Raw genomic sequence first — 19,389 nt, 5'->3', positions numbered from 1 at the left:
ACCGCCCGCCCCCATCATTTTCTCCCATCCCCCTTTTCCCCTCCCCTGCCCTATCCCTGCTCCCTGCCCCCAACACCCTCTGGTACAGCCAGAACCTGGCCTTGGATTGGGGACACTGCGGAAAGGCGTGGGAAAAACAATCAAACCTTGGTCAGCCGGATAATTAGCTGTTCCTCTGAGACCATGGCCTCCCTCTCCTCTCCGCTTCGCCGCCACCCTCTACCCCAGCCCCTGCAGGACAAGTGTTTCCAAATACCCTGGCGACATCACCTCATTAATGTTAATGGGAAGTCCGGACATGAGCTTGGACGGTCATAAATTGCCCTGTGTGAGAAAGGGTGAGAGTATTTGTGTGTACTGCCTATGTGTGTGCATGCTTCTGCAAGTGTGCACCACCTGTGTGTTGCATATATGAACATGTGTGTACTACACAAATGAGAAAGTATACATAATGCATGTGAGCTGTGTGTGCATGTTACTGCATGTGTACACGTGGACTCCAGTGTTCTGCATGTGTGTGTGCCAGTGTGCAAGTATGTCTGCTGCATGCATTCTGCATCTGTGTGGAGTGCGCATGCATATGTGTGCACGAGTGCATACTGCCTTGTGTGCATGTGTTATTGCATGTGTGCTTGCATATGCATACATACGCACACATATGTACATGTGTGAGCTGAATATGTATACTGCATGTAGATGAATGTACATATGTGTGCACCCATAATAGCTCTGCAGTCATTTTTGCCTTTATCATAAGTGTATGTATATTATATAGAGTATGCACTGTATGATATTTAGGCACCCACGTGTACATGCCTGGGAGTACACACATGATATACACATTATCAGTACATTCTGTTGATATTGGTGCATTTCCGTGGGATTGTGTACCAGGCGGCAGCTGAGCATCAGTGGTAAATACACTAAGTGGTGTAGTAACAAGGAGCTTAGGCTCTGTAGCCAGACTGCATGAGTTCAGATCCCACTTCTGCCCCTTACTTGCTGTGCACATGACCTTGGGCAAGATATGTGACTTCTTTGGGTCTTAGTGTCTTCATCTCTAAAACAGAGATGATAATTTGTATGTCCCATATGGTTGCTGTGAGGACTAAATAGCAATTCATATGAAGTGTTTAAAATAATACCTGGCACATATCAAGCACCCAATAAATGTTGGTTATTATTACAACATCATTAATAGATCTGTGTACACATGGAAACGTGCATGTCTGGGGCACGTGCTATGTAAATCTGGGTGTCTGGTATGTGCACATGGCCCATGTTTATATCTAAGCCAGTGTGTGAGTAGAGCTGTGAGTCTGGGAGCATGTGTAATATCCATGCCACGTGGATTTCTGGGTCCTCCCACACATACCTACAGGTGTCCTGGCACTCTGACAGTGGCGGACAGCACGGCACTTGCAGCTTTGCCTCACTCCCATCCCCTGGAGCTCAGTGAAGAGGGCTGCTCTGAGGAGGGAGGCTGGCAGTAGCCACACCTGCCCATGCCACGGCTCACGTGGTCCACAGTGCACAATACACACACATTGGTCTGACCAGCACCACCCACTGCCCCTTGTGAGGGACGAGCTGGTGACTGGAGAGCCTTACTTCCTTCTTTCTCCCTCTCCGTACAAATCCGGTCGGTCTCCAAGTTCTGTCAGCTCCGTCCCTGAATCTCTCAATTTTTCCATCCCCCTCTCTGTCTCCTCTCATGACAGCAATAGCCTCTTGTCCCTCCTAATCCACTCTCCACGCTGCAGTGAAAGTGATCTCTTAGAAATGCAAATCTCATCACCTTGCTCACTCGCCCGCCTAAACCCCTCTAATAGCTAGCTTTGCATTGCTCTTGGAATAAGGTCTAAAATCCATTCCAAAGCATATGAGGGCTGGCCTGCCCACCCCGGCCATAGCTCCCACCCTCTCAGCCACTCCCAGCTACTGCTCCCCCTCTCCTCACCCCCACTTTGGTCTTTGGTTCCCTCTGCCTGGAATACTCTTCACCACCTTCACATCAAAACTCTTTGGGACATCTTTACTTACAGACTGCCCCCCAGTTTATATTTGCATGTTGCCCTGTAATAATTCTCACCTCTGCCATCAACACACAGGCAGTTCAATAACTGCTGCCATGTCATCCTCATCTCCCCTAAGCACGATGAGCACTGAAGGTGTCGGGCCACCCCTGTGTTTCTGGGCCCATGTCCCATGTTGGCCAGGCACCTGCGGTGCACCAGCAGTTGTGCTGAGCCTGAGGATTCAAGGCCCCAGCTGTCAAGAAGTTTGCAGTCTCTCGGAAGAGAGAGACAGACACAAAGCATACTGTGAAATTGGTCAATGCACCCACAGAGTGAGGAGGGGCCTGAGGGAGGATTCCAGGGGCCTTGCCAGAGGGGACCTTGAGAAATGAAGCGTAAGCCCGGAAAGGGAATTCCAGACATGGGAAGAGCAGGAGCAAAGGTTCAAAGGGAGGAGATCGCAGCGCGCCTGCAGCTTGCTGTTGCTGCGGCAAAAACTGTAACATGGGAAGCACTAAGAGACGGAACCGGGAAGGTCCGTGGGGACTAACTAGACTGTGGGAACTTGAAGAATTTCTCCTTTGTTTGGACTGATCACACATCTATCAACTTAAGATTTCAAAGTCCCAGCTGTGATAGGGTCACTCCTGTCCATCAGGCTTCATGTGACTGAGAGGAGGCTTCCCTGACGCCTGATGGAAACAGTTCAAGGACTCCTTGGGATGGCCATTGAGTCCGTGGCCCCAGATGCCCACTTTATTAGCAGGAAGGAGAGGCCCAGAGAGGAGCAGTGGTTTCTCTCAAACTCACAGCTCAGCCAAGTGTGGAGTCGAGAGGCAGGACTCAGCTCTGAGTCCAAATTGGGCCACCCAGTCTGCTCGGAGCCTGTGCCCAGAGGTCAGGGGTCAGGGGTCAGGCAGCTCCTTCCCCAGGAAGGCTCCAGTTGCCTCTGGGTGGAAGGAACAGCCCCTCACACAGGCCCCAGGCAAGAACTCAGGCAGGGCAGCAGATTAGCTCTCTGAGGAGGCCCAGGCAGAGACTAAAAGGGGTGGGGGGCCTCTGCTCGACGGCCAGGAGCTTTAATTCCCCGCTTTCAGTTGCTATTGCTAATTTAGGTCCCAAGGGGCTTGCTGAGTTTGTCCTGGACTCAACCACTTAATCTTCTAATACCTCCCAGCAAAGCCCCTTTGTTCTCCCTCTCGCATAAGGTGGTAGGAACTGTGCAGCCTCCTCCCCTCTGCACCTCCCTCATCACTCAGCCTGAAGCCCCTGGTGGCCGCGGCTGCACCTCCAATCCCTCCTGGACCCCCAAGAACTTTCCAGCAGGGGATGTTTAAGGCAGTTGGCCGCTCTAAAGACACACTTCTGAGTCTGTTTTGCCCCTATCTTTTGGAGGCCTGGCATTGCACCACAGTGACTCTGTGCCGGAGGGATCCCTAAACTGTGGCTTTTACCCATCTTGGCAATAGGAAGGCCTTGGCTGGCTCAGGGAACCTTCCAATGGTGAGGCACGTGCCCTCTGACCGCCGCGGAGCTATCTGGCAGGGGGTCTCCCTCTCCTCCTTCCCCACCCCTAGGGTAATAAGGGCCAGCTTCTCGGACTGCGGCTTGGGCTCAGTCAAGAGCCCCACGCTTGGTTTAATGTTCTACTGTCACCATCTCGAAATTGTTTGTTTTTGAACAAATGGTCTGGCATTTTCATTTTGTAGTGGGCACCACGAGTTTTGCAACTGGTCCTGCCTAGAGTTTTGTGGGAAGCCCAGGAGGCAGCCAGCCTGGGGACCTGAGGAAAGCTGGGTTCTGGTCCCAGCTCAGCCCTGGCTGGATGAATGAACTTTGGCAAGCCCTTGTCTTCCCTCTGGAACTCAGTCTCCCCGAGTTACATCAGTTTAGCTAACATTGACACAATACTAAATATGCTGTCTAAAACTGCCCCAAAAGCCGAGCTCAGCAGGGGCCCAAGTAAGATGGGGATTATTGAAAGATAAGTGATGGGGAGGGGACAAAAAAAAGAGAAGGGGGCCTTCAGTGTTTGCCCATCTGGACTCTTGCAGGAGTCTGGTGGAAGGAGTTTGAGGAAAGCAGAAGCAAGATGCCTGTCCTGGGCCTCGGCATCCCTTACCTGGGAGTTTGGAAGGCCGGGCAGGGAGAGCAGATGGCTGAATTGGCCATGAGCATAGAGGGAGGGCAGCTTGATCCAGATCCCCATTACCCCTATTCAAGGCACCCCCTAATGGGCCAAGCCCCCTGGGGCAGGACAGCCCTCTGCTAACATCCTTGCCTCTACTAGGTGTTGGGGTAGGGTTCTGCTTGTGGGAACATCAAGGGGTCAACGGCTCATATGGGCCAGGGCAGACCCGTTCCACCTTCCCAAGTTCTGGAAAGACCCAGAGCCTTCCCAGGGCACGATCACACCCACCAACAGTTCCCCCAGACCCAAAGGGGTATGGTTCCATGTCCAGCTGTCATTCTCCCAACCCCTTATCTATAACCCCTTCTCACTGAATACTGAATTAGCCCAAAAGCCAGGAAAGAGGCCCTGGAGGAAATGGTGGCTCCTCCTTGGGAACTGCAGGCTGCCCTCACCCAGAGCCCTTTGAGTTAGGGCCTGGCTTATGCTTGCTGACACATGGCTTCTATGGGTCCCTGAGGAATCAGCTGGCTTTCCTACCTGCTGCAAAGGACGGGGGCGGGGATCCACACAGCATGGGAGCTTCCTGGGGGCCAGGATGCATTTGCTGTCTCCTCCACTTCCCCTTCAGTAGTTAGGACAGGGCTCTCTACACACTTGGGATGGACAGAGGTCCCAATGGGTCTTGGCCTTATTATCAATACTACTCATGGGCCAGCTGTATCCCAGCTTCCCAGGAAAAAGAGACCAGGCCTGCCTGTAAGCTCTGCTAAGGACTAGGACCCTGCTTACCTGGTCCACCATCAAATCCCAGGTCCTAGCACAGTGTCTGGCTTGCAGTAGCTGCCCCATAAGATTTGTTAAACAAATGAATGAACTGAATTTGTTCTTCAATTTCATTAAATGAATAAATGAAGTAGCAGCTGGAAGCTTCCAAGTCAGAGCCAAAAAGATCTTCCTCACTTTTACACGGGTCATGTTTAACCAAACAGTTGTTCTCTTGCCTGCGGTTTGCTCTCTGAAGTTGGAGCTGACACTGAATGAATGAAGAGGGGTTGGCATGCCCCTTGTCCCAAGGCTAGGGAAAGGCTGCACAACCTCTCTAGGGCCTCCAGGTGACAGCAACTCATATTCCCAGAACACCAAGACAGAAGGCACCCTGGACAACCATAACCAAACTCCTCAGGCTCGGCTGAGGTGACTAAGGCCCAAAGAAGGGAAGGGACCTGCCGTAAGTCCCACAATGAGTTGGTAGGGGAAGTAGGAGTAGAACTCACGATTCCTGACTCTCTGCCTGGAGCTCTTTCCATCCTGTCAGGCCCAGACGTGAGTCTAGTTTCCCTCCTGGTCAGGCAGGCCTTTTCTAGGACCTGGGCCCCGGCTGTCCCAAGCAGTGACAGCCTGGCCACCTGCTGGCCAGAATGCTTGCAATTGCCAGGGAAGCTGTAGGTTTGCGGTTTGTTTGGACTCAGGCGGCCTTGCACAACTGTGAGGTCTGTAGGAAGCTGGGCAGGCCCCTCTCATCTCCATCCCTGCTCTGGGGACAGAGGGCTGGCTGGCTGCAGGGCACACAGGGCCAAGGCACCAGGTTAGCAGGAGAAACTCAGGGCCTGACTGTTTATAGTGGGGATAGCTCCCCAGGCTCTGTCATCAGACCTCATGCAAGGTAGGATGTCACAGACAGCTGCCCAGGCAGCAATGGGAATGGTGGCTAAGGCCCTGGGCAGGGAGACCAGGCTCTGACCCCCCAGTTACATCCTTGGAATGAGCTCCGGCTTCCACCCTCTCTTGGACTGCACAATCTGACAGTTTCTATTATAGGCTCTCTCATTCTCGCCACAACTCGGCCACAAATATTAGATTGCTCCCATTCTACAGATAGGCCAGTGAGTCCTAAGTAGGTTCAGTGCCTTGCCAGAACTCCAACAGCAAGAAATCCAAGTCCAGGTCTGTCTTGGAAGCCTTCTCCCTTCCCCAGATTTTACAATTTTACATTCGAGTGGCTTGTGACACTGTCCAGTTCTTCTGGCAGCCTACCTTCCCAGAGCTCCCTGTTAAGAAAAGTGCATGGAACCCACTGCCACGGGAAAGATGCATCAGACACTGATGCTACTGGACGGTGTCAGGCTGACAGATCTGACTAGGTCATTCCCTTCCAGCAGACATCTGCTATGGCTCCCCATTACCCCAGTTCCCCACCACACTGCTGCAATGTCACCCCTGCAGGCCTCTCCGGCCTGAGCCCACACTCTCCCTGCTTTGAACCTCAGGATCTAGCCGCTAGCAGGTGGTTTCTAAAGCAGCCCTCACCATGTGGTTTCTAGCCTCCAGGCTTACGTGCAGGCTGTATTCTCTACCTGGACATCCCCAGCCCACTCCCCACTTCTCTAATTTAAAACTCAGATAAAGTATGACCACTCTCATGTAGACTTCCCTGCCTTCTATAGACCCGCTAAGACTGAAGCAGGTCCCCCTCCTATCCCCTATAATCCTTTGGCATACTTGTACCATATTAGAGAAAACTGATCTGCTTCGGTGCCACCCACTTGTCTACACCGTGAACCATCCTTCCACCTCCAGGTCCCACTGCCTAGCACTGTACTGGGTGCCCAATGGGTGTTCAGTGAAACATTTGTTGAATTAATGAACGAATGAAATGAAGAGATGCCCTAGGGAGGGAGCCTCTGGAGGCACGGGAGTGTCCAGGGGAGCTGTGGATGTCCCCTACCAGCTGGAGAACCCCAGAAAATCCCCACCTCTCTGGAAACTCTGGGCTGAAACCAACAAGGTAGAATTGAACCAGGATAAACATAAAAACTTCCTGGCAGTGTCCACTTCCTGTGGGGTCTGTGACCCAGGTGCCTCACAGCCCAGCTTAGAGAAATAGAAAGTCACCTCCAGCCCTCTGTGCATGAGCGTCTGGAATCTCAGGACCAGCCAGAAAGGGTATTGCCTCCAGGAGCTCCTGGGACATAGTCCAGTCCTGTCCCCACCTCTGAGCAGCACAACACCTCAAGCTCCTGCCCCATAGGGAGCAGTAAGGCCCAGAAATCTGTTCACTTTGAGAGGGAAGAATGGAAACATTCAATAAAGAAATATTTCTGGAACCTTCCAGAAGCATGACACATGGCGGTCAGCCCCAGAGGGGACAGTCATCCTTTATGACCTGCCTGCCTTCAGTGAGGTCCTCAAGATGACTGAGCCTTCAGCACCAGGATTCTTAACCAAGGAGCAGGTAGGAGAGAGAAATGTGCTGTCTGCAAAAGTGTAATCAATATGGTAATATCTGGGAAATGAAAACACACACACATCCTGTTGTTACAATATACCAACTGCAGACAAAGGTCTTAGCTGGTGAAACTATGCAGGGAGAGTGGGACAAAACACAAGGTCATGGTTTAAACGAAGCTGACTGCACTGCTCGAGCAGTGCTTTTCAGGATGACTGTTTATAGACAATTGGTGAGTTATTAATACTAATGGCTGTCGTGCATTGTTCCTTCCTTACCACCAGACGAAGACAGCAGTTTTAGATGCATTCTTTTCCTTTGCCCTATTTAATGTATTAATTATGCTTTGCGGGCGGGCGCAGTGGCTCATGCCTGTAATCCCAACACTTTGGGAGGCTGAGGCAGGTGGATCACGAGGTCAGAAGATCGAGACCAGCCTGGCCAACATGGTGAAACCCCGTCTCTACTAAAAATTAAAAAAAAAAATTAGCCAGGTATGGTAGCACGTGCCTGTAATCCCAGCTCCTCGGGAGGCTGAGGCAGGAGAATCGCTTGAACCCAGGAGGCGGAGATTGCAGTGAGCCGAGATCGCGCCACTGCACACCAGCCTGGCGACAGAGCGAGATTCCATCTCAAAAAAAAAAAAAAAAAGAAAGAAAAGAAGTATGCTTTGCTTTACACCTCTACTCTCAGAGCTAATCTTTTGTGTGCTTGCTGGAATTCTACCTTGCCAATCATGTGAAAAGGCATTGGGGTGGCTAGACAGGTACGTTCCATACAATTTTTGCAACAAGACAACAAAGTTTTTTCAAAAATGAGGCAGAAATTCCCTGTTGCTTCCTCACAAGGTCTTCTTGGGTCTTCTCTGAAAACAGCCATGCATACCCTCTCTTCCAGATGCCCTGGAAGATGCCCACCGGCTTGCTGAACTCACCAGACAGCATTATGGGTGTTTCCAGCAATCCTTTTTTAACTTGATGGGCCTTTTGAGAACAGGTCCCAAGAGCATGGCCCTAAACTACCACAGCAGAATCACTAGGAAACTTTATTAAAAGTGCAGATTCCTGGGCAGCTCCTATCGCCTTTCTGCTCCAGAATACCCAAGAGTGGGGCCCAGGAGTCAGCCTTTTTCACAAGCTACCCAGTTGATTCTTCTGTGCACTCAATTTTGAGAACCTCTGGCCTAAAGCATGGCAGGTATTCGGGAAATATTTGCAGAATGATCTGTTGGTGAATGAGTTTCGAGAAGTGCAGTGTAAACAGAAGTGCCATCTGCGATGGAGTTGCTCAGGATTCCTCTTGGCCATAGAACTGGGCAATGTTGCCTCTGAGCCACTCACTGGACCTTGCCTGGGCACCACACTTTGTCCCCATGGGGCTCAGGCTGGTGTTCCTTGTGACTCCTCAAGCTGAAGCTAAGGCTGGGAGTGACGAAGTGCCCCACTTTGCCCCAGGTAATTCCTGCAGGTGGGTACCCAGAGTAGGTGGCCAGGGGATCATCAAACTCTTTCCCCTTCAAACTGCAAATGTATTCTCTGCCTTCTACACCCAGTTGGGCTAGGCTAACCTTCTGTGGCCTAGTCATAGGTTCAGTTTCAGTGCAAAACACACGCCTACCCCTCAATGCTCATTGACTCCTATTCTGGGTACAGATTACTCCATTTCTGGGTACAGTCTGATCCTTGATCCTGGATACAAACTGGCTCTTAATCCTAGGTGTAGACTGATCCCTAATCCTAGGTACAGTCCTGGATTAGGGATCCATATTCCTGGTCCTGGGTACAGATTGGTTCCTAAGCTTGGATACAGACTGACCTCCTACTTCTGGGTATAAACTTAACGCTGGTCCTGGGTACAGACTGACCCTTAGTCCTACCTAGTCAAAGTCTAATAATCCCTTTAACCCAGAAAACAGGCTGACACATAACCCTGGTCAGAGCCTGACCCTAAAGCCAGATCTCAGACCCTTAATTCTAACCACAGACTGGCCCAACCCTACAGAGATTGTCCATGACCCTGACCACAGACTGACCCAAATGAGGCTGGTCTAGGAGTGCATGCGGGAATTGGAAATAGAAGTCCTGCCCATGGAGGCCAGAGAGCTATGTCCACAAAAGGACAGGGTGTGACCTGCCAGAGTTGCCAGAGTTTTGGCAACTTGTGCCTTCCATAATAGAGCTGGGGCATTGATGGAAATCGAGGGTGCTAGAACCTTGTGACTTTGGCCAGGCACCAGTCCTCTGCCTCCTTCTGTGCCTGCCTGGCTGCCTCTACCTTGGGGCTACCGCCTAGCCCCCACCTCACCTACTGGCTCACTGAGACAGAACCAAACATGAAAGGGAAGGTGAAGGCCTGGCCATAGGGCGCAGGAAAATGCAGGTATCATTAACAGCCTGGTGCACTGCGGCCTGTCCACTCTCAACCCTCTGCTGCCCACCCCTTCCTGGAATAGACCCCAGGCCACATGCAGAGGCGGCAAGTCCAAGGTATGATACCAGCAGGGCCACGTGGACTGTCCAGATGGGTAACGGGGGCCTGCCTTCCTCTGGCCTCCACATAGGGGCCACAGGTGTTCACATGGATGGAAACGGGAGGGCCAAGGCTGTTCATAGGCCGCTGTCTGGTCCACAGGACTCAACTGGCCCTCCGAACGCTATCCCACTTTCCAGCCATGATTGAAGGAGATCCCATCTTGGGTCTATAGGAATGGGGGTGAAGACTGCATCTTGTCGTTTCAGTTCCACCTCATTCTGGCCATGAGAAGCATTTGTGGGCTTCTACTCTATGGGAGATTCATAGCCTCAATCCTTAAGGAATTCTCAATCTGAAAGGAAAACACAAACCCTGACCTCAGGGAGCTCCCAGTTTGACAGTGGAGACAGAGAGGCCCTGCATCAAGTGGAAAAACAACCCCCACTGCTCTCAAGCACACAGCAATGAAGATATGTATCCTTGGTGCTACAGGCAAGTAAGTAGGAAAGACTGAATGGAGTAGACAGAGAAGTCTAATCCAGGTGGCCTCCTTGGAGGAGATGATACTCATGTCTGGCAGAAGACTTAGCCCACATACACACCCGTTCACTGGCCCTGCGACCACCCCAGCCCCAGGAATGCTCAGGGCCCAGACCGTTTCCCTCTCTCAGCCCAGTGCCCGGTAATCCTGAGGCCTGTACTCCTTTCCCCTGGGGAGCTGAGGATGGGTGGGGGACGGAACGGGCCTCCCAGGCATTCCTCCCGCATTCCTGGGGCCATGCCCTCCTTCCTCCCAGCCTCAGCCTGGCCATAAACTATTTCAGGCTTGCAAAATCTGGTCTGCTGCTCTCTTGCTCATAGCCCCCAGCGAGGCGGAGGCCTGGGTCCCGGCCAGAAAACCCATAGCACCCACAGAGTCCAGAGGGTTCTGGTCAACTAGGACAGAGGAAACTGGGTGACCTCTTGGGCAAATGAACATACAGGGGCTGGGGAGCAGAGAGGATGGGGACTGGCCCCTCCACAGGGCAGCAGCCACAGGGCCCCACTTCTCAGAGAATGTGCCCTGGGAAAAGAGAGAAAGGGCTGGGAAGACAGGCCGGCTCATGTTTGGGGGTCCAGCAGTGGGCTGAGGGCGTTCAGAAAGATTACTTCATATGAGACTCACCTCCCTCCTGACACCAGGCCCCCATGCCCAGGTTCATGTTATCATCCCCACTTTACAGACGAGAAAATTAAGCCTTCCACCAAAGCTCTTTTTGAGGCTTATGTAATGCCTCACCACTCTGCCCATATGAAGCGCAGGGACTGGAGTCTGGCCTTTTGCCTCTCTACACCAGCCCCCACTCTGCAGCCTACCCCAAATGTCAATAAACGCCAGTGTTCTTTCTCTCTCAGCCCCACCTGCACAGCCTGCCCTAGACACCCAGTGCCCAGAGCCTCCACAGTACCCATTCACCCTTTCCTCCCAGGATTCCCCTCCAAGTCCCCACATCCTGCCACCCAAATGAGCTTCTACCTTCCTCCCCACTGCCACCTCCCTGGTCACAAGCTACTGTGTTCATACCGCCACTCTCCTCAGTGCCGTGGGGGCTTCCCTGATTCTGTTCTGGGAGTTCCTTGGAGAGGACTCTTAATTCTCATCCCTAGCTTCTCCTCCCCTGGGGTGAGCTTCCAGAGTCAGCGCCAGTGGGACCTGGGTGAGGGGATCCCTCCCACCCCCAGGCAACGGGGGCCCAGAAGAAAGGGCCTGAAGCCACCTGAGCCAGGGGCCAGGGGCCAGGGGCCAGGTCTGACACCTTTCTGCATCACCAGGGTCTGGAACGGAGAGGGCACATCAGAGAGGTGACCAGCAAATGAATGAATGAATCCCACCATTCTGTGTTTTAGATGCTGACAATATGATAGTGAATACAATGTGAAAAAACAAGCACACTTCTCACCCCCATGGAGCTTTATTCTGTTCAGCAGAAGGAGAAGGAAATGTAAACATACAAGGTCAGGTACTGCTGTGAAGCAAAATAAAGCTGTAGGTACTGTGCGAAGGATAGGCTGTGTGTGTGTGTGTCTGTGTGTGCATGTGTGTGTGTGTTGTGCATATTAAGTCAAAGAATGAATCTGGATGATCCTGGGCCAGGTCTGACCCTAGCGTGGCCACTGACCGTATAATCTCAAGCAAGTCACACCTCCCCTCTGGGCCTCACTTTCCTCATCTGTAATGTGAGACCGTGGACTGAAAGGCCATTGTGATCTGGCCTCAGCCTTGACCTTCCAGGATCCAACACAGTTTGTCTCTGTGAATTTAATGGGGGGAATTATAGGCAGCTTAGAAGTGGTTCTGAAGGAGAACCTCTCTGCTCCAGCAATTCCCTGAGGTTCCAATTTTTCTGTTGATGTCACATAATGTGCATAGATTTGCGTACTAGGCCCCCGAACTCCCAGGGAAGGCACGTCTCAAAAATGTCAACAATTAGCACAAATGACCTGACTTATATTCAGGCCTCTTCCCAGAGCAAGGGGAGGAAGATGAGGTCACCTCCAGCTACAAAGAAAGCAGAATTCTTTGCCCTGAAGAGGCAGAGAGAGGAGCCCTTCTCCTTCTCCTCTCCCTGGTGCCCTCCAGCCCATTCCCTCATCTCTGCTCAGACCCCCCTGGCTGGGCTGCCCAACAAATGCCCAGGGGGACCTCCTAAAGACCTGCTCCTGAGTCACTTGATGACTTTGCCTAAGCCCCTAACAGGAGCTGCCTGACCCTGCCCTGCCCTGTTGGTGTCCAGAGCAGCAGCTTTCAGGGTTTGCAGCAGCCTGCAGGATCCAGAGCACCTCCAACTCCAATCCCGCCACCTCAGCCCATGCCAAGCCAATCCTAGAGGCTCCAACCTCTAATACCTCCCAAGATCAGTAAACACGGCCACTTCCCCTCACAATGGCTGCCTGGTCAGGATTTGCAAATCACACACTCACATACACACTCACACACACATACACACACGGAGGGACTTGTGCATGCTTTCACACACACAGCATACTCACTCATGCACACACAAACACACACTGAGGTGCACTGAAGACTCCCACCCAGGACAAATGATCTGTGGGGAAAAGAAAATTAATGTTCGTAGGGTGCTTTATTTATGCCCATCTCGTCTAATACTCTCCACACCCTAGGAGCAACTTTTTGGCACTCCCATTTTGCAGAAGAGGAAACAAGCTGCCTGGGTCTGCTGATTCCTGTCCTTGTGAGCTCACTGCCCCATACTCCCAACCCTGTACACAAATGGAGGTGCTCTTACAGAAGTTCTGAGCCTGATTCTGCTGCTGCCTCTCCAGCTAACCTTAGGTACAACTCTCCCCCTCCCAAGGCCTCAGTTTCTTCATCTAGGTAATGGGAATCCTAATGCCTTTCTTTTCTCTGCCTAGGCTTAAACCAGATGGCCCATGACAAGCCCTTCCAATTCCCATGTCCCAGAGATGCCAAATTTGAGCCCCAGTCACCCACCATGAACCTGCCACCTATTCCAGGAACCTGGCCAGGAAGCCCAGGATGGGCTTCTTACCTTGTCTTCCCATTGGGGTGGGTCTCAGAGGAGGCCAAGCTGGGCAGAGCTCTCTCTCTCATTGGCCCTCAGGTGCCACCCCCATTAGTGCTGACTTACAGCTTTGCACTGTTGCTGACATCAGCACCCATCTGTCTGTTGTGGTAAGAGAGGCCTCCTAGGGAAACAGGTTTGCTAAATCTCAGCCAGGAAGGACCTCCCAGCTGGGCTGTTGGGGCAAGTTTGGTAAATACCCTCAACAGGCACCTTTGGAAGCAGGAGCGGGTGATCAGAAAGCAATGCCTCCCCCAAGCAACACTCTCACCTCCCTAGCCACCCCCGACCATGATCAAATTCCCATCCCTGGCTTTGGACTTTCCAGCTGGTTCCCTGAGCTACTCAGCCCATCATCCTAATAACCAGCTTCCTACAACGTCCATCTCCTGTACCACCATCCCTCCAACCACTGCTGTCACCATCCTCTATCTGTCACCTCTAATCATCAAAACCCCATCCGCCCCCACCTTCCTCCTCCTTCTTCATTCTCATCCCTACCATGGGCAGCACTCATCCATTCCAACTCAAAAGGTCACTATCTAATCCACGATCTATCTCACTTCCTGCCTAAATTCTTTATGGAGCAATAAACTTTCGCTGGAATGAAACCCAGACCACAAATCTGGGACCCAGTGACAGTTCCAGGAGGCCATGGTGCACCGTCTATGGCTCGGTTGGTTTCCAATAGGGTCTATTCATATGGCATCTGCAAACACTCAAATGATGCAGATGCTTCCCTTACTTAATACCCATCTGGCCCAGGGTGGGCTGAGGGTGGCCCAACTGGATGCAGCACTATCCCTAATCTCTCAGAGCAAGCAGCAAGCAGCATACCTGGCTTGTTTAAACACACACTTTGCCAGATGCTGAGGAACAATTAAAAGTGATCACAGTAGATCCACTACCCTGATCAATCTTGCCTGTCTAAAGCTCAGATAAGTCTGTATAGGACTCTGTTTCCAAATCTGTCATTTCTGATGGAACATATGTTGGACCTTTCCTTGCAGGGCCAGCTAAAATCAATGGAGTTCACACCCCAAGCAAGAGAAGAGCTTGCCCTAGCCTTCATCCAGCCTCATGTGTCTGCGATTTGGCTAGAAATTGTTCAGGAGAATCTTAATTAGCATTCATCTGTGGTGTTGTGTAAAAAAAAACAAAAACAAAAACACCTCACTTCAGGTTCCAAAGTCTGAGTTGGAGTAAAAAGATTGTTGGAATCCAGGATCCACCATACAACTGCTAAGCCTTTATCTTCATCTGTAAAATGAGAATGACAATGTCTACCTCATAGGATAGGTTTGAGGGTAGAGTGTGTTAAAGAACTCTTAAGGACCTTTTGTCAGACCCAGCTTGACCACAAGATTGAGCTGAATCTGAATAAACATTCTAGAACACTGCCAGAAAAGCTACATTTACTATCTTGTCTGACCTATGTAATTTGCAGAGTTCTTTTTACATGGGTTACTTCCAAAATCAAAATTAACGTTATTACTGATGCTCAGTTAAAACAGCGTAATAACTTCTGATTATTTCTCTCATGAAACTACCTATTTAGTTTTATACAGTCATGTACCGCATAACGATGTTTCAGCCACCGATAAACTGCACATACAAGGGTGGTCCCGTAAGATGATAATGGAGCTGAAAAATTCCTAGCGCCTAGTGACATTGTAGTGCAATGCATTACTCACATGTTTGTGGTGATGCTGGTATAAACAAACCTACTGCATTACCAGCCACATAAAAGTACAGCATATACAATGATGTACAGTACATAATACTTGATAATGATCGTAAACCACTATGATACTGGTTTATGTATTTACTATACTTTTTATTGTTATTTTAGAGTATACTCCTTACACTTTTATGTTAACTGTAAAACAGCCTCAGGCAGGCCCGTCAGAAGGTATCCGGAAGAAGGCATTGTCATCATAGGAGATGACAGCTCCATGCCTGTTACTGCCCCTGAAGACCTTCCAGTGCAGAAGATGTGGAGGTGGAAGGCAGTGGATGTTAATGATCCTGACCTCAAATAGGCCTAGGCTACCGTATGTGTGTGTGTCTTCATTTTTCACAAAAAAAATTTTTAAATTTAAAAACAGAAAACAGCTTATAGAATAAGGACGTAAAAAAGAAAATATTTTTGTACAGCTGTACCATGCGTTTGTGTTTTAAGCTGTGTTTACAAAAGAGTCAAAAAGTTTTTAAGATTTTTTAAGTTTATAGGGTAAAAAAGCTATATTAAGCTATGGTTAATTTATTACTGAAAAAAGAAATGTTTAAAATAAATGTAGTGTAGCCTAAATGCACAGTGTTTATAGGGTCTACAGTAGCGCACAGCAACGTCCCAGACCTACATACACACTCACTCACTCACTCACTGACGCACCCAAAGCAACTTTCAGTCCTGCAAGCTCCATTCATGGTAAGTGCCCTCTATAGGTGTACTATTTTTTATCATTCATACCATATTTTTACTGTACCTTTTCTATATTTACATATGTTTTGTATGTCAGACATACAAATACTTACCACTGTGTTACAATTGCCTTCAGTATTCAGTAGAGTAACACGCTGTATGAGTTCATAGCCTAGGTGTATAGCAGGCTAGACCATCTAGGTTTGTGTAAGTGTACTCTATGATGTTTCACATGACGAAATTGCTCAACAATGCGTTTCTCAGGATGTGTCCCTGTCGTTAGGTGATGCATGACTGTACTCTGACATCCTCTCCAGCTTTCATCTGTTTTTATTTTTATGATGTGCTGAAGACAGGACATTGTATCTGCTCTTCCCTATGTAAGTCTTGCCATGCCCTTTGGCCAAAGGCAACTCAAATATGGACTTCCTACTGTCACCATCAAGGTCACTACGATCTAAGTGTTTTTTAGGGCTTGTGCAGAGAAGGAAGAAGATGTCCCCTGCCTTCTGTGCTCCCCATCATGTAGGAGAGAAGACACAGGCTGAGCCCCGGGAGGACAGATCTGAAAGGGTGGTTCCGGCCCAGCAGCATGAACATGGCCTGGGAACATGTTAGACATGCAGGTTCTCAGGCCCCACCCCACACCTGCTGGATCAAAAACTCTGATTTCTGCACTTGAGCATACATCACTCAAGTTTGAGAACCACTGCATTAGAGAACAGAAACCCTCGACCATAGCATGCAGGAACAGCGAAGCCATGTGGACACATCCAGGTCTGAGGAAGTCATTTTAGCCTGGAAAGGAAAAGAAGGAGGGCATCATCGGTGTGGGCCTGGGAGCCCCCACGCTCAGCACTCCTGGAAGTGCACAGACAGGGAGGTCTGGGGTCTGGAAAAACAACAGGAATCTTGGGAATTATAAGGCTGAGAAGGAGGTGGGGAGGGGGCAACGTGCCTGGCTGCTGCTCAGGCCTCCTCACTGGCAGGGGGTCCCAGCAGCCTTGTTCCCCAGGCCCATGCTGAACTTGCTAGTGATGCTGGCATTCCTAGCTGTGGTTTGGCACCAAGGTCCAGTGACCCCCCAGACCCAGACCAGGGCCATTTCCCTAATAGAGACCTAACTAGACGGCCAGAGTTTGGGGTGCTGGGACATTGACTGTGTAAGGGCCCCGACCCACTACCCCATCCACTGTCCTCCCTGCCCCCTCCCCAGGTGCCTGGGGCTTTCCCAGGAGTTGGAGCCACACTGAAGGGACATAGAAGCCACAATTCTTGCCCTCAGAGAGCCCAGCAAGCTGCTGGGGAGATGAATACTGAAGACCACCAGTTCCCAAGTCCTAAACCATGTGCCAGACATCGTGCTGAGCTCTTTATGAACATTATAGGATTAAATGAGACAGTCACCCTGAAACAGATACAAACCCAGAGCAGAGAATGGTCAGCACAGGAGGAATCTAATTGGCAAGGTGTATCACGGGCACCTGAGAGCCGGGCAGTCAAGAAGTTTCCCAAAGGGAAGGAGGCCCATTGCTGACTTGGAGACAGAGAATGTGGAGGCAACAAGTTCATCTCTGTCTCTATCTCTCTGTCTCTTCCTCTCTCTGTCTCTACCTCTCTGTCTCTTTCTTTCTATCTTTCCTTCTTCCCATACAATAGACCACTCCATAAATGGGCAACCTCTCCTATGCCAGACTATGATCCTGTCAAACCCCTATTGAGTCCAGGCACAGTGGCTCATGGCTGTAATCTCAGCACTTTGGGAGGCCGAGGCAGGAGGATCACCAGAGGTCAGGAGTTCGAGATCAGCCTGGCCAACATGGTGACACCATCAATAAAGAGAAACAACCTACTGATAACATGCCACAACATAGATGAATCTAAAAAGCACCATTCTAATGAAAGAAGCCAAACAGAGGAGACTATACATTGTATACTTCTATTTATAAAGACTTTCTGGAAAAGACAAAATTACGTAGAAAAAAGGCAGATAGATTAGTAGCTGCCTGAGACTGGTAGCCGTGGTACGGATTGACTACAAATGGTATGAGGAGAACGTGCTTAGGGTAACAGAAGTGTTCTAAAACTAGTTTATGCTGATGGTTGCACAACTGTATAAATGTACTTAAATCATGAAATGTATGCCTCAAATGAGGATATGTTCTGGTATGTCAATTTTACCTTCATAAAGAGGCACTGACAATGAAAAAAAGAAGATGGCTGATGGAAGGCTAGCTAGCCAGACATGTGAAAAAGTGATTAGAACAAGATGTGGATGATGTGATTATATTATAGGTTTGGCGATGATATGGGTGATCACTGTACAATTTTTTCAACTTTTCTGTAAAAGTTTTCATGCTAAAATGTTGGGGAAATTTTAGGAAGCTCACAGCAGGAAAGAGATCAAAGGATCTATGGTTTAGAAAGGTAATTTTGGCCACCAGGATATTAAAGTGAAACCACTGACAATGGTGTTGGTGAGGAAGTAAAGAAACTGGGACTGTCATATGCTGCTGCTACAACCACTTTGGAAAACTCGCAGTGTCTACTCTATGATACAGTAATTTCACTCCTAGGTATTTAGTAGAAACGTGTACACTTGCACACCACAAGGCAAACCTAAGAATGTTACAGCAGCATTATCCATCATAGCCCTAAGCAAGGAACAACCCAAAGATTATCAGTAGAATGGATTAAGAATTGCATAGTCATACAACGGGACACTATACCACAATGAGAATAAATGAACCGCACACATGACATGGGTGAATTTCAAAATGGTGAGCCAGAGAAACCAGAAGCAATCAAGGTCATCCAGTGCGATTCCATTTATACAACGTTCCAAAGTCAGGCCACACTAACTGTCAGGGATAGAAGGCAGAAGAATGCCTGCCTTTGATGGGAGTGACAACTGGGAGGGGACACCAGGCAAGGATTACAGGAAGCTGGCAAAGCTATATTTCTTGATCTAGATGATGTGTTGCAGGTAAAAGATCACTGCACTATGTATTTATGATTTGTGCAGTTTTCTGAGTATGTTTCTTAATTAGAGGAAAAAAAAATGTTTATTAAACAATTGGGGGAAGAAAGAAACCTGGCCGGGCACAGTGTTTTGGGAGGCCTATAATCCCAGTATTTTGGGAGGCCAAGGCAGGAGGATCACTTGAGCTCAGGCGTCCAAGACCAGCCTAAGCAACATAGGGAGACCCTGTCTCAAAAAAAAAAAAAAAATTTTAATTAGCTAGGTGTGGCCGCACATCCCTGTAGTCCCGGTTTTTGGGAGGCTGAGGTGGGGAGGGTTGTTTGAGCCCAGGAGGTTGAGGCTGCAGTGAGCCATGATCATGCCACTGTACTCCAGCCTGGGCAACAGAGTGAGACCCTGTCTCAAAAAAGAGAGAAGAAAAGAAACCTATTTGACCTCAAGGACACCCTCACCTTAAACCTGACCTCTGAGGGGCTTCTGGAGATGCAGCAAATTTGCTTCCGCCCCTCTGAGCAGCCTGGGACAGTCTTCGGCTACACATCCA

General features: G+C 49.8%; 1 long non-coding RNA gene across 1 annotated transcript; it reads left to right on the top strand.

The window, feature by feature from the left end:
• The first annotated feature begins 9,600 nt into the window (after positions 1-9,600).
• Positions 9,601-17,709, top strand: LOC129039243 (uncharacterized). The gene is made up of 4 exons (XR_008503294.2): positions 9,601-9,757; positions 11,738-11,845; positions 13,016-13,187; positions 16,127-17,709. It is a non-coding gene; the product is annotated as an uncharacterized LOC129039243 (long non-coding RNA).
• The last annotated feature ends 1,680 nt before the right edge of the window (positions 17,710-19,389 follow it).

This window comes from Pongo pygmaeus, chromosome 5 (genome assembly GCF_028885625.2).
Source record: "Pongo pygmaeus isolate AG05252 chromosome 5, NHGRI_mPonPyg2-v2.0_pri, whole genome shotgun sequence".
Taxonomy (NCBI): domain Eukaryota; kingdom Metazoa; phylum Chordata; class Mammalia; order Primates; family Hominidae; genus Pongo; species Pongo pygmaeus.
The sequence above is the reverse complement of the archived record's forward strand: the minus strand, read 5'-3'. Positions and strand labels throughout refer to the sequence as shown.